The sequence below is a fragment of the Leopardus geoffroyi genome, chromosome A2 (genome assembly GCF_018350155.1).
Source record: "Leopardus geoffroyi isolate Oge1 chromosome A2, O.geoffroyi_Oge1_pat1.0, whole genome shotgun sequence".
Taxonomy (NCBI): Eukaryota; Metazoa; Chordata; class Mammalia; order Carnivora; family Felidae; genus Leopardus; species Leopardus geoffroyi.
In genome coordinates, this window is record NC_059331.1 from 93,645,908 (window position 1) to 93,661,672 (window position 15,765).

Sequence of the window (15,765 nt, forward strand, 5' to 3'; positions counted from 1 at the left end):
AGATAAGAATCATATGATCCTCTCAATAGATGCAGAAAAATCATTTGATAAAGGGCAACATCCATTCATGATAAAAACCCTCAACAAGTAGGTCTTGGGGAAACATTCCTCAACATAATAAAGCCCATCTATGTAAACCCACAGCTTTTATCATCCTCAAGGGAGAAAACATTTCCTCTATGATCAGAAACAAGACAGGGATGTCCACTCTCATCACTTTTATTTAACATAGTACTACAAATCCTAGCCCCAGCAATCAAGCAACAAAAAGAGATAAAAAGGCATCCAAATTGGCAAGGAAGAATGACGACTTTCACTGTTTGCAGATGACAAGATACTCTATAAAGAACAAATATAGTAAAATTTTTATACTACCCAAAGCAATCTGCACACTTTTTTTAAGGAAAGGACTTTTTTATGTTCATTTATTTTTGAGCAAGAGAGAGATATGCAGGGGAGTGGCAGACAGAGAGGGAGACAGAAAATCTGTGCTGTCAGCACAGAGCCCGATGCAGGGCTCAAACCTGTGAACATAGGTAATAATCTCTTTGACGTTAGCAGTACAACATATCCATAAATATGTCTCTTCAGGCAAGGGAAACAAGAGCAACAATAAACAAGTGAAACTACATCAAAATAAAAGGCTTTCATAAAACAAAGGAAAACATCAACAAAGCTTTTAGTTGCCTTTTAAGCAACATAGTGACTGGGAAAAGATATTGGAAATGAAATACGGTAATATTGACATATACAAATAATTTACACAGCTCAGCACCAAAATGTTTTTTAAAAAATCCTATTAAAAATGGGCAGAGAACCTGAATAATTATTTTTACAAAGAAGACACACAGATGGCCAAGAGATACATGAAAAGAGGCTCAACAGTAACCTTCAGAGCAATGAAAATCACAACCAGAGAGCTGTCACCTCCCACCAGTAAGAATGGCTAGTATCAAAAACACAAATATATATTCACAAGGATGTAGAGAAAAAGGAACCTTCATGAACTATTGGTGGAAATCAGTATGCAAGTTCCTCCAAAACTTGAAAATAGAAATACCATAAAATCCAGTAAGTCCCCTACTGGGTATTTACCCAAAGAAAATGAGAACATTAATTAAAAAAGATATGTACAGTCCCAATAGTTTGATTTTGTTTCCCTTTACTCAGGAGACATATCTAGAAAGAAGTTGCTACAACCAGTGTCAAAAAGGTTACCACCTGTGTTGTCCTCTAGATTTTTATGGTTTAAGGTCTCACATTTAGGTCTATAAATTTTTTATTATTTTTTTGAAAATTTTTAATGTTTATTTTTTTGAGAGATACAGAAACAGAGTGCAAGTGGGGGAGGAGCAGAGAGAGAGGAAGACACAGAATCCAAAGCAGGTCCCAGGCTCTGAGTTGTCTAACTTGTAAACTACGAGATCATGACTTGAGCTGAAGTAGATTGCTTAACCAATGGAGCCACCCAGAGACCCCATGTCTTTAATCCATTTTGAGTTTATTTTTGTGTGCAGTGTATAAATTGGACCAATTTCACTTTTTTGCTTATTGATGTCTAGTTTTATTGGCAGTATTTACTGAAAAGACAAACTTTTTCCAATTACATATTCTCACTTCCTTTGTCATAGATTTATTGACCATGTAGGTGTGGCTTTATTGCTGGGCTTTGCCTCTTCTTTCATTGATCTATGGATCAATTTTTATGGCAGTACCATATTGTTTTGATTACCATAACTTTGTAGTATATCCTAAAATCTAAGATTGTGATACCTTCAATTTTGTTCTTTTTTAATCCAGATTGCCTTGGCTATTTTGGGTCTTTGTGGTTGCATACAAATTTTAGTATTATTTGTACTAGTTACGTGAAAAATGCTTTTGGTATTTCGATGGAGATTGCACTGAATCTATAGATTGCTTTGGATAAAATGGACACTTTTAACAATACCAATTCTTGCAATCCATGAGTATGGTTTATCTTTCCATTTGTTTGTGTTGTCTTCAGTTTTTTTTCCCCACAATGTCTTGTAGTTTTCAGAGTATAGATTTTTAATATCCTTGGTTAAATAATCTTTTGGCATTTTATTCTTTGGTTGCATTTGTAAATGGAAATGTTTTCTTAATTACTGTACAGAAATGCAACACATTTCTATGTATTAATATTGTAGCTTGCAACTTTACTGGATTCATTTATAACTTCTAATAGTTTTTTTGGTGAAATCTTTAGGGTTTTCTATATATGTAGTATCATATCATATGCAAATAGTGACAGTTTAACTTCTTCCTTGGATATAATTTCTTACTCTTGTCTGATTACTACAGCTAGGACTTCCAGTTCTATGTTGAATAAAACTGGTAAGAGTGGACATCTTTGTCTTGTTCTAGACTTGAGAGAAAATTTTTTTTAGCTTTTTGCTATTGAGTATGTTGTTAGCTGTAGTATTTTTATTTATTTATTTTTTCAACGTTTATTTATTTTTGGGACAGAGAGAGACAGAGCATGAACGGGGGAGGGGCAGAGAGAGAGGGAGACACAGAATCGGAAACAGGCTCCAGGCTCTGAGCCATCAGCCCAGAGCCTGACGCGGGGCTCAAACTCACGGACCGCGAGATCGTGACCTGGCCGAAGTCGGACGCCCAACCGACTGCGCCACCCAGGCGCCCCTTAGCTGTAGTATTTTTATATTTGGCCCTTATTATGTTGGGATATCTTCCCTCTTAACAACACTTAGTTGAGAGTTTTCATGAACAGATATTATATTTTGTTAAATGTTTTTTCTTCATCCACTGATAGATCTTTTCTTTTGTTAATGTGTTATATTACACTGATTGATGGGCAAATATTAAGACACATTTGCATCCTTGAAATAAATCCCACTTGATTATGGTGAATGACTTTTTTAAATGTATTGTTGAATGTGGTTTCCTAATATTTTTTGAGGATTTTTACATCTATGTTCATCAGAATTATTGGCCTGTAGCTTTCTATTTTTGTAATGTCTTTGTTTGATTTTATTATGGGAGTAATGTTGGCCTTATAGAATGAATTTGTAAGCTGTCCTTCCCCTTCTAATTTTTTGGAAATAGAGATTTGAGAAGAATAGCTCTTCTTTGAATGTTTGGTAGGACTCACCTGTGAAGCCATCCAGTCTTGGGGTTTTGTTTGTTGGAAGGTTTTTATTGTTGATTCAATTTCAATATTAGTAATCATTTTCTTCAGACTTTCTACTTCCTCCTGATTTAGTTTTGGGGATTTTATGTTTATAGCAATTTATCCACTTCTTCTAGGTTGTCTAGTTTGTTGGCATATACTTTTTCATAATATTCTAATTCTTTGTTTTCCTTTGGTGTCAGTTGTTATTTCTTCTGTTGTTTTTTCCTTGAGTCTAGCCAGACCCAAGAAAGGTTTATCAGTTTTTTTATTTTTATTTTTTTTATTTTTTTTCTTTCATCTTTTCAAAGAACCAGCTCCTGGTTTCATTGATCTTTTTCTTTTTTTTTCTTTGTTCTTTACTTTCTTCTTCTAACTTTGGATTCATTCCTTTTCTAGCTTATTTAGGTGAATGGTTAGATTATTTGAGACTTTTCTTTTTATTGAAGTAGGCGTGTATTACTGTATACTTCCTTTTTAGAACTGCATTTTCTGTCTCCCCAAAATTTGGACCATTGTGTTTTCATTATCATTTGTTTCCATATATATATATTTTTATTTTCTCTTCAATTTCTTTATTGATCCATTGGCTGTTCAGTAGCATATTGCTTATCCTCTATGCATTTGTGTCTTTCCAGGTCTTTTTTTCCTTGTAATTAACTTTTAATTTCATAGTCAGAAATAATGCTTGAGTTCAACCTTCTTAAATATATGGATACTTGCTTTGTGATCTAAATGTGATCCACCCTGGAGAATGGTTCATTTGTACTTGAAAAGGATATGTATTCTGCTATTTTTTGATGAAATGTTCTGTATTTGTTATGTCTGTGTGGTCTAATGTATAGTTCAAAGTCATTTTTTCTTTGTTGACTTTTTGCCTGAATGATCTATCCATTGAGGTAAGTGGGGTGTTAAACTCTGTGCTGTTATATTACTGTCAGTCTCTCCCTTTATGTATGTTAATACTTCATTTATTTAGGTGCTTCTATGTTGGGTGCATGGATATTTACACTTGTTATATTCTCTTGATTTGATCCCTTTATCATTATGTATTTCCTTACTTTGTCTCTTGCTACAATCTTGATTTTAAAATCTATTTTATGATATAAATATTGCCTCAACCAGCTTTTTCCCCCCACTTCCATTTGCATGGAATAGCTTTATTACTTCCTTTCAATCTTTGTGTGTCCTTTTGTTTGAAGTAAGTCTCTCATAGGTAGCACATAGACGGGTCTTGTTTGTTTGTTTTTTTAATTCATTCAGTTATCCTATGTCTTTTGATTGAAGCATTTATTCCACTTACATTTAAAGTCACTATTGATAGGTATGTACCAATTGTCATTGTGTTGTTTTCTGGTCGTTTTTGTAGTTCCTCTGCTTCTTTCTTTTCTTTCTTTGTGGTTTGATGGCCTTTTTGTGATGCTTGGATTCCTCTCTATTTTGTGTATCTATTACTGATTTTGGATTTTGGATTACCATTATATCTATATGTAACATCTTATGTATATAACAGTTCATAAGTTGGCAATTAAATTTAAACACATTCCAAAAGCACTCAATTTTTACTACCCTCTCCACTATTGATGTCATATTTTACAACTTTTTATTTTATGTAGCCCTTGAATAATTTTTGTAGATATAATTGATTTAACCTCCATATTGGCTTTATAAGAGGTGATTCTACCACCTTTGGTATGTTTCCTTTCACCTGTGATGTTTTTTTTTTTCCTTTCAAAATGTTCTTTACATTTATGGCCTTTTTTTTCTCCACTTAAAAGAATTCCCTTTAACATTTCTCGTAAGGCTGGTTTAGTGATAATGAACTCTAACTTTTGTTTGTCTAGGAGACTCTTTATCTCTCCTTCTTCTCTAAATGATAACCTTGCTAGGGTTAACCTTGCTTGATTCTGTGGGTTTTTCCTGTCACCACTATGAATATATCATGCCACTCTCTTCTAGTCTACCAATTTTCTGCTGAAAAATCTGATGATAGTCTTATAAGGTTTCCCTTCTGTGTAATTCTTTTCTTTTCCTATTGTCACTTTTAATACTTTCTCTTTATTACTACATTTTCCACTTTAAATGTTACCATCCTTGTTGTGGCCCTCCTTGGGTTCATCTTGTTAGGAGTTCTTTGTGCTTCTTGGACATCTGTTGCCTTTCCCAGATTAGGAAAGTTTTCACCTATTTTTCTCTCTGCTCCTTTTGGGATCAAAACAGTTATTTTGAAGTCTTTATTAACTAGAATGTAAGATTCCATGCCTTTGAGCTTTGTTATTTTAGAATTATTACTATCTTTTGGTGATAACATGTTTTCTTGATTGTCTCTGCTTCTTGTAGACTTATATTGCTGCTTTCATATTTGAAATAACAGCCACTGCTTTGTTAATTGCCTTCAGATAGGGTCTTCTGTCTTTGGTTGTGTTATTATTTGGGGGTTTTCTCTGCCTTTGTATGAATACACCTATTACACTTTTATTGGTTCTTCTTGAGAAATTCTTAAGCTTTCAAGGATTTTAATTTTTTTAAGCAAAATTCTTAAACATTTTTTATTTTTTCAGAGACGGCACTTCAACTCGAACTTGTGGTTTTTCCCTTACCTGTAGGCCCTGGCCTGTTTTCTGGGCATATTCTCTGTCTACTGCAGTTTCCTCTCACTCACACAGGAGTTTATATAAGATGGCTACAGAGTTGGGGAGGTGTGGGTAGTACTCAGGGCGTTAGGCCTACTCTATCTACAAGCACCTCTATCACCATGTGTGGTACTCCCAAAGGCTTGTTGTGGCCTTCCTGCTAAGTCCATTCAGCAGGAACTGTGTCTTGTTATTCTTACCTGCATTTTTCCTGACCTTTTCCCTCCAGCCACTCCTAGAGGCTCCCAACTCAGTACTTTGGGTGCTTTTGGAAACCGTTTTTCCAGCTGTGTCCTACACCACTGGGGTAGCCAGGCACTTACTCACTGTTTTTCTTTTCCCTTTGCTGCCACTTAATAGTTCAGCATTGTGCAATATTATCTTTGAGGGCGTGGAGAGGAATAGCATTGATGAAGTTCTATGTACCAGCTCTACTGCATCTAAACATGTGCACACACACCAATGGTATGCTGGAATCTCCCCTCAGGAAGACTGGCCTTCTGAAATTTTCTTGTCTGTGGTTATCTTCCCAACTCAGCACTCTCAGGTTTGTTTGTTCCCCGCACCCCCCCCCCTACAACAAGAGGGGTTTAGAGCAAGTTTGCTGCTCTGCTGGTTCCACAGTTGATACTGAAGTCTGTCTACCTGTAACTGGATGCACAGGTGGGCAAGACTTCTCTTGAGTCCTTCAGCATATGGTGCTGGATCCTATAACTCCCACAAAAGTACATTTATTCATAAATAAATGTCTAACTCTTTGTTGAAAATGGGGAACTGAAAGGCAGAATGTCCTATTTTTTAACTTTTTTAATTTTAATTTTTAGAGAGAACATAAGGGGGGAGAGAGAGGGAATCCCAAGTAGGATCCATGTTTGTATGAAGACCTATGTGGGGCTCCATGACCCTAGGATCATGGCCTGAGCCTAAATGAGGCATCAGATGCTCAACAGACTAAGCCACCCAGGCACAAAAGACAGAATGTTTAAACCACTTTGATGCTTACATCACTCCTATAATCTTTAAATTATCAACTATATTTTACACTATATAACCTTTCTCCTATACATATTTTTAGTTATGCTTCTAATGTCTTACTAAAATAAACAAATAATGTAATAATGTAATGTTTTTCTGGTAATTCCTTTATAACCTTAGGTATATGACATCTTCCTGGATTTTATGGGCACAGATAGTCTACTCTGTTTGTAATCCCTAGACAATGACTTAATTTGACATATTTTCCTACATAATGATTTATTATTTGGGCTCAGCTACTTAAACACTTAGTATGCCTTTCATATATGCTGAGTATTAATTATAACAAGCTCTTCACTTTAAGTTTGTTTTAAAATTCCTATAACGAAAGGTAGTATTATTTCCATCTTATAGATAAGGAAGCTGATATTGAGATGATATACCTAAGGAAACAAGGGTAGTTTTGAACTGGGATTCAATGACAAAATATAATCTGCCCTTTCCACAACTGTGATATTTCCTTTATGCTGGCTACCTTGGTACCTTTATCATGCTTGTGTAGAGAAGGAATGAGGAGAAAAGACATGAAACATGTCAGAGAATAATAGATAAACTCACCTCTGTTACAGAAACAGAAATAGAAGCTAATAAACATGTCGCCATTTGCGACTCGAAAAGGTAATATGATTATGCATCAACTGAAACACTGGGTCACTGGTCTAAGAGGAATCAAGGGAATAATTATGTCAACTTGCAGAGAGAAGAGTGGTGGAAAACAAAAAAACACAATGTTCTGTAATAACTAACACCAAAATTGGATCAGAAACATACACTGAAGTCCTCTCAACTAGGGGAGAGACAGGCAGACCATATAAAAGGGCAAGCTGCATAAACAGACACATTTGTAGGATTAGCACTTTAATAAAAAGGAAGGAAAGGGAGAATAACGCTAAACAAAGCTTAGTGACAAAAAGAAATAATGTCTTTTCTGATTTTTTCAAGTCAGAAGTTGAGGTCCAAACCAAAAAGTATACTACAGGCAATGGAGCCTAGAAAGTGGAGAAAAACAGGTCTCTGGTGGAAACCTTCACTACAAGGTCTTCATTAATACTGGAAATTATAGAAAAATGATTCATCACCCTGGAAGACAGGGCCTTGAACAGTTTAAAAACATCAGAGCCGCAAACAATAAAGCTGAAATTCTAGGTGAGGCTTCTGCTAGGCAGACAACTGTAACTCCAAGCCAAGCCACAGCAGAACACTCCCAGGCCAAGAAAATGGGACAGAAGGTTGTGAAAGTTTGATTGTCAGGGCCAAGTGGAGGTTCAAGACTCATATTATATATACTGGACAACAGATCTTTGGCAATAAGCTGCATTCTGTACTCACCAGTGGTTAGTGCCAGAGTTGTGTTGTTTTGTTTTTGAGCTACATATAAAGAATATAGGATTCCTAAGGAATTAAGGATTAATTCCTTAATCATGGTAGGAATTAGGCTGAGTCTGTGTGTACTGGCTGAGAAGGTCTGGAGAAAAAAAAAAGGCAGAAGTTGGCATTGTGCATTAAACAAAGCCTGTTCCAACCCCTAATTCTGGCATCTATCTACAAGAGTCTTCTGACTTACAAATTACTTGTCAATCACTGATAAGCTAGCTAACTTACCAGTCTTTCTCCCATAAGCCCTTTAAAAGCAAATTTGTATTCATTCATATGTGTTCCAGTAGGTTCTTTTCCCCCTTTCATAACTATAGAAAATATATTGTTAGTAAAGTGTATCTACATAGAATTTAAAAATACTGCATACTCTTAGTAAAGTCTATATGGCTTAGGGACTATGGCTTTACAGCACTATATAAGGAATATCAATTTATAGCACTTAACTAATACTGTTCTAAAAGATTCCTGTAGGTAGTTGCATTTTACATGTATTACATTTATTTATTTATTGATTGATTGATATTTAAATTCAAGTAGTTAACATACAATGTAGTCTTGGCTTCAGGAGTAGAACCTAGTGATTCATTTCTTACATATGACACCAAGTGCTCATCCCAAAAAGTGCTCTCCTTAATGCTGATCACCCATTTAACCCATCCCTCACCCACCTCCCCTCCAGCAATCCTCAGTGTGTTCTCTGTATTTAAGAGTCTCTTATGGTTTTCCTCCTTCTCTGTTTTTATTTATATTTCCTTCCCTTCCCCTATGTTCATGGGTTGAGTTTCTCAAATTCCACATGAGTGAAATCACATGTATTATATTTTCTTTATCCTTTTCATACCTGATTATATTTGTTTATAAAAAGCTCTCAATTCCTGAGAACTATTTCTTAAGAACTATTTCTTAAGGGTATTTTTTGTAATAAAACATTGATAAATGGGTACCTAGATTATTAAAATTGAGTCCCACAAGTATTTAACTTATATACACATACTGGAGAGACAGATGGATAAGAAGCTATAACCATTGTTAAGAATCTATCTAGGTGAAGAGAAAGAGACCTATTCATAAATAACTTCAGTGCAAGTTCATAGGGACAAATACTATAAAACAAGTATAAAAATTTCCTGTAGGAATAAAAAGAAAAATGTGATTGAAATTATGGGTTGGATGTTAAGAAAGAGAAGCCTTGCAAAGGGTATGAAATGTGAGTTATATCTTTAAGGATACTTATATCAAGAAGGCAGAGGTGGAAAATAAAAGAAAGGGAAAAGGAAAGGTTATTTTTAACTAAGAAAGGAAAAAAAATCCAAGACCTAAAATTCCATGTTTTATTCCAGGGACAAGGAATAGTATCCTGTCTGGAGTATAGAGGGGTAAGAACAGAGACTTTGAAGAAGTCATTGATAAGGTTCTACAAAATGTGTTCAAGAAGCGTTAAATGGTGGTAAAATAAGTTATCTGTCTAAATAAATTATGTAAGAAATATTGTTGATCCAGATGAGGGAATTTGTCTAGAAGAATGAAGGTTGGTAGGAAGAGGGTACATTTGCATGTTGTCTGGATCATACTATCAAAGAACTGGCTGGTCTTCATTTGACTCCACAGTCAAATGGAGTCAAAGGAAGACTGCATCTTATAGCTTTAGAGAATGAGTGAAGAAAAATTGAAAAACTAGGACTACAGGAAAAAGAAGTGGTATCAGGAAAGACAGTTAAGTTTGATGTGAGAATTGATGTGAGAATCTTGATCTGAGAAACGCAGCTAGCCTCATGTCTAGACTACATTTCCCAGAGTCCCTTGTTGTATGAACCACGGATCTGAGCTCTGTGCAAGGAAATATAACTGGCATGATGTGTACCACTTCCAGGTCTGACCAAAACATCCTCCTGTGCATATTTCATGTTCTTTCTCCTTCTGCCACTAATGAAAGTTACTGTGCTGCCCCAAAAGAATAGATGATGCTTCAGTTCCTGGATATCTGAGAACCAGATATACTTACCTTGGTTGGTTATTTGATCTGTAAACCTCTAGTGTTTTTGAGATATTGGAGTCTATTTGGTTCTGTTCTCTGAAACAGTGTAATGTTCCATGAGAGATAAATAAGCAGGGTCCCAAGATAATATGGAGAAGAAGCAACTAATTCAGGATGAGAGGGCTAAGAAAGCTTCCAAGAAGTTTACCTTAAATTGAGATAGGGAGTTTGAAGAGAGAAAATTATTGGGAAAGTCATTCTTAAAAATAAGCATCATCTATATATGAACACAAGATTGAAGGCCAGGATTTTTGTGAATTTCTTGCCTTTTGGATTCTAGGAAACACAGACATCCATTAGTTGGTCTTACTGAGATGTAGTAGTTTGATTATAGATTATCTGGTTAAAAATAAAACAGAACTATAAGCAGGTTCTTTTGTCCCATACAAGTCTTAAAGATTTGAAAGCCTTAAACAAGCTTTAATTCACCCACCATCCGCCCTAGACTAAGTGGAAAAGCAAAAAGTGGGTCCTCAGACCAAAACAAACAACAACAACAAAAACAGTGGTTTCTCACACCTCTAGTAAGGGAATTGAAGAAATTGTCAACAGAGAAGGGGAAATAAAAGTATTTTGACAAGCTATGGTGTCAAAAGAAAGTGGATTTTTCCTCATTTTGTCAGAGGTGAAAAAGCACTTTCTAGTAAGTGCAAGATAACAGCACAGATCAAATTCATCTTGTTACCTGAATTACCCTTCTTTGCATTTATATAAATTTTAAAACCAGCTTGTTAATTTCCAAAAAAAGGAAAATAGGTAGACATTTTATTGGGATTGCATTAAAGCTATATGTCAATTATGTAGTACTGACATCTTTATAGTATTGAGTGTTTCAATCAATAAACATCATAAATCCCTATACAGATTTCCCTTGCTATCTGAAGTGCAGTGTTCCTATGAAATATTTCATTAGCTTCAATGACCTAAAGCAAAGCAGCAAGTGTCATTAATTTATATGGAACATGTTTTAAGCATTCTCAAACCCAAAAAACAACCTTAGGCTTTGCTAAGCCTAACAGACGCACTTGCTCTGTTAACTTTGCTCTTGCTAACAGACGCACAAAAGAAATTGAGATAAAGCACAAATGCTCACAGACACAGGTGAAAACTATAGCTGCTTGATGCGGATGCTAAGTGTAGGCAAGGGGAATATGTGTGATGGTACTATTCTCGTTTTTCACCTTTTTGTTGTAAAAGTGAAAATCCTCTTCAGATTTCTTTGGAGTAGCAAAAACTGGTACTAATGTAAGTCTTTTGTAAAAGCAAAATGGTGTAACACAAACTTTCAAAAATGGACAATACCTGTGTACAGGTCTTCTCTTGCTCTTATGCCACTTTTTAAAATTGTTATCATATAGAGTAGTGGTTCTTGAGCAGTTTTATGGGGTTTCAAAATTCTGATGTAGATACAAATGTTTGCTGGGTTTTATCTACTGTAAGATGATATTGTCACTACTTCATTGATAACTTTTGAAACGCCATTTCTACTTTGTTGCTGAAATAGAAACATGGTATTTTTATATACTGATCTTATATCCAGTGACTTACCCAATTCACTTATTAATTTTAATAGTTTATTCCCTTGGATCTTCTTGATTCAGTCATGTCTTCTATTAATAATGGTAGATTTGTATCTTTCTAATTCATATATATATATATATACATGAATTTGAATATATATATAGAATATACATATATATGAATTAGAATATATATATTAGAATATATATATATAATTTCCTTTTCATGACTTACAACACTGGTTAAGATATTTAATAGAACTGTCACAGTCTGATACCCCCTCTTATTCCTAATCTCAAGCAGTTTTCAGTATTTCACCATTACGTGTAATGTCTGCCAAACATTCTTTTTAGAGATACCATTATCAGATTAAGGAAATCACCTTATATTCCTAGTTGATTATTTTCACTACTGAGTGAACCTTAACAAATATTATTTATACATCTATCAACGTAATAACTTGCTTAGTAAATGTGTACATTTCCTCAAATAAGTAGTTTTTCCAGACAAAAGATGTTACACACTTTAAAAATTAGATTTAGGGGCACCTGGGTGGCTCAGTCAGTTAAACATCCAACTGCGGATCAGGTCATGATCTCACAGTTTGTTAGTTCGAGCCTTGTGTTGGGCTTTGTGCTGACAACTCAGAGACCAGAGACTGCTTAGGGTTCTGTGTCTCCCTCTCTCTGTGTCCCTCCCTGACTCACACATTCACTGTCTCTCTCTCCCTCAAAAATAAATAAGCATTTAAAACAAATTTTAATTTGATTTAAAACCCACTGAAACTCTTCACATGGCAGATTTTAATTTGTTACAAAATTCTGTTTCTAACTGTCTACATTTATACATCCATAAAAGATAAGAGTTTTGATGATCCATATCTGTATCACATAAGACTAGAAACATTGCCCATTTTCAAAATGTTTGATCATCCAAATGTTGGCAATACATTTTCTTGGCATGTCTAAACAAATGAGCAGCATCTCATAAACTCCTAATAAATTCATGAAAATTAGGAGCACTGTTTTGGAGGGCAGTTTAATCCTATCTATCAAAATTACTGCATTTATATCTTCTGCCTTAATCATTCCACTTTTGAGAATTTAAACTTCGTCCATTTAAATATTTTCAAAATGATATGTGTATGTCATTGTAGCTGTATTTATTGTAGCAAAAATACAAAAGGAATTGCCTGGAACATGGGGGGCTGCAGTGAAAAAGGAATGTCAAAAGTATGCCCCATGACATAAAGATTCTTATTACATTAATTCTGTTTACATTCATTTGGCAAGAACAGGGAAGATGGCCAACTTTGGCCCTAATGAGAGAAGGAATCTGAACATAATTCTTTTCCAGAGAATTAAACGCTGAAGAACTACAATAGGCTTTACCACAGTCTTGCTCTAAGATCAGCAAATCTTGGATTCTTCCTTCTCTTGCTTACATACTCACCTCCTCCCAAGCTAAACTATACAATCTTCCCTCTCATTTACTACTTAAGCTCAAATCCTAGGTCTAGGAGTTCTCCACCTGCAGACACCCTCTGCCAGATCATTCAGATTCAGAGCAGTGAAACAAGGAAAGCCTACCTACCATGAACACTTCTATTCAGATGGAGAAACATACACTCATTGTTCATATTTAGCAATGCCAGTTCATATTGGCCATATACAGAAATGGGCTTCTTTCCTAGTTGAAGGGAATAATCCTGGATAGGGCTCTGATTTGTCCTCCTGAAGGTAATCCCCAGTCCATTGTTGTCTATGGTCCTTAATCCACTCACCTCAAGGCAATTCTTTTTCCATTATCTTCAGAATATGCTCCAGCTGAAGAAAATGTGTGACACTATTACTTTTTGAGTGGTGAAAATCTTTCTCAGCCCATTTTCTGACCACAGAGAATTGTAAGCACAGTAGTCTATTTTAGTCCACACTAGTGTTCCTCTTGATAGTAAAACTCTTTCCAATAATTTATTGGCCTCTAATTTCAGTCAATATTATGTACAAACAACCACATTCAGAATTTTTCTCAAGGCATGCCTCTCTATATATATTTAATTGAAGACACCTTGAATGGCCAGGACTTTTTTAAGAAAGTCACATTCTTACTCTTTTTTCACAGAAATTGTCTTTCCAATGAAAAGCACAGACTTTTTGCCACTTAACCTGTTCAGATATCTTAGCAATTGTTATGTGGTCCATATGTTTTATACCATCTTTGCCACAAGGCTGATTTCAAACACTTTTTCTCTAAACTTTTCCTGTTAGAAATCAAAACACAACATGCCTTGCAAACCTCAAGTCTTAACTTTCAGGACTGTCTCTCATGCTTTTCATTTCTTCTCTCAAACTGGCAATTTCTGCCCTCGGCTTATCTCCTCATGTAATTCCTTTTCAAGGATAGTCAACAGTAGACAATTCACGCTACTAGGGTCTTCCAGCATTTCCACCAAACTATAAAAGACATTACCGACTTTCCAAAGTATTGCAGGTGACAGTTTTATCATTCTTTCTCCTTCCAGCTCTAACAACACTTATCTTTCCCCTCCCTTACTTGGGGAAACTGGGACTTATAAAGTAACCTGAAACCATGCAGCATGGAGATAATTTTTCCTACCCTCTTGATAGCATTTGGTCAGGTTTCTCACTCTCCTTGTATCACTGTATATGCCTCTAATAATACCACTACCCTCTTAGTACCATTATCCAATTGGCAGCAGGCTGGGAAACAAGATAGCCAATTTGGTTCACTTTAAAATGTATACAGATGGACATAGATATATGGCTCTGAGTTATTAAGCCTCCTCCATCCAATAAAGCTTTGGCTTTTTGTTCATACATTTGTGTCTGTTATTTTGTGCTGATTTTGTCAGTCAAGCTCTATCATGACTATTATACCTAAAGAGATTTTTCCCATCTTATTTCACAATTTAAGATACTTCCTAGAGATTTGATGTGGTTAGAGACTTACCCCTGGATAAGTGTTTAAACAAATTGATACATGTTTAAAAAAAAATGTTTCCATGTTTGATAAAACAAAATTCTATTATTCTCTTAACGTTTCTTTTCTTTCTTCAAAAAGCCAAAAATTATATTTATTTTCACATTTTTGGTAAGCTATAAATGATTTGCCTTTTTGTATTTGTAATATGCCTGTTTTTATTTTATTATTCTGAAAAGCAAGGGCAAGTACTTAGTTGGAAAATTCTTTTAGCTCCTCTATCCTGTACATGAAAAATAAATTATTTTAGAGTGAGTCCTTGGACTCTTAGCACTAGAATAACAGAAAATTGGCTGGGGCTTTAAATACTGGCTATCATCCTCATTCTCAAGAGCTCTGCAACCCTAGCAAAGTTCTATAGATGCTACAGAAAAGAAGAAGGGGATATCTACTTAGCAATTGCTCTCACAATTTGGTCCATTAGTACCTAATTTTCCCCTGCTTGAATTTATCACTATATAAATGCAAATGTAAACATTTTCACAATATTCTAGGAACTCTTAGAATAGATTATGCATAAAGTAAGTTGATTTATTAATCAAGATATCAACTCCCAAGTATCAAACAAAGGTAGTTATCTGCCATGTTGACTATTTAGAGTCTAATAATGCTCAGTCACGTCAATTAAAATATAAGTATTTTGATTTCCATCAAGAATATGAACAAAAACATCTTAGGGGATTATGAAACATGGAAACTAGATAGAGCTTTCCTTAACTATGATAAATAAAAATGAGTAATATGTTTTTGAAAAAAATTTAAGTGCATATTTATATAGTAATTTATTTCTCCATATATTTTCCAAATAATTTTGGGGAAATGAAAATTTATCATATTTACACAAGTGGTAAGTTAGAAGAGGATTTTCTATGTGGAAGAATCTAATATTTATAGAAAAGACTTGTTTTATACAGGCATTTCTTTCTTTGTTCCCACAAGAATGGAACATTTCCTGAAGTGTGGAATTTACAATTGGCAAATAAACTCTTAAGAGCAAAGTGATTTCTTTACTT

General features: G+C 34.8%; 1 long non-coding RNA gene across 2 annotated transcripts in view; it reads left to right on the top strand.

The window, feature by feature from the left end:
• Positions 1 to 15,765, top strand: part of LOC123606416 — a 44,958-nt gene that overhangs the window by 15,175 nt on the left and 14,018 nt on the right. For both annotated transcript variants that reach the window (XR_006716274.1, XR_006716273.1), the window contains exon 2: positions 9,440 to 9,445. This is a non-coding gene — a long non-coding RNA (uncharacterized LOC123606416). The remainder of the gene's footprint in view (positions 1 to 9,439; positions 9,446 to 15,765) is intronic.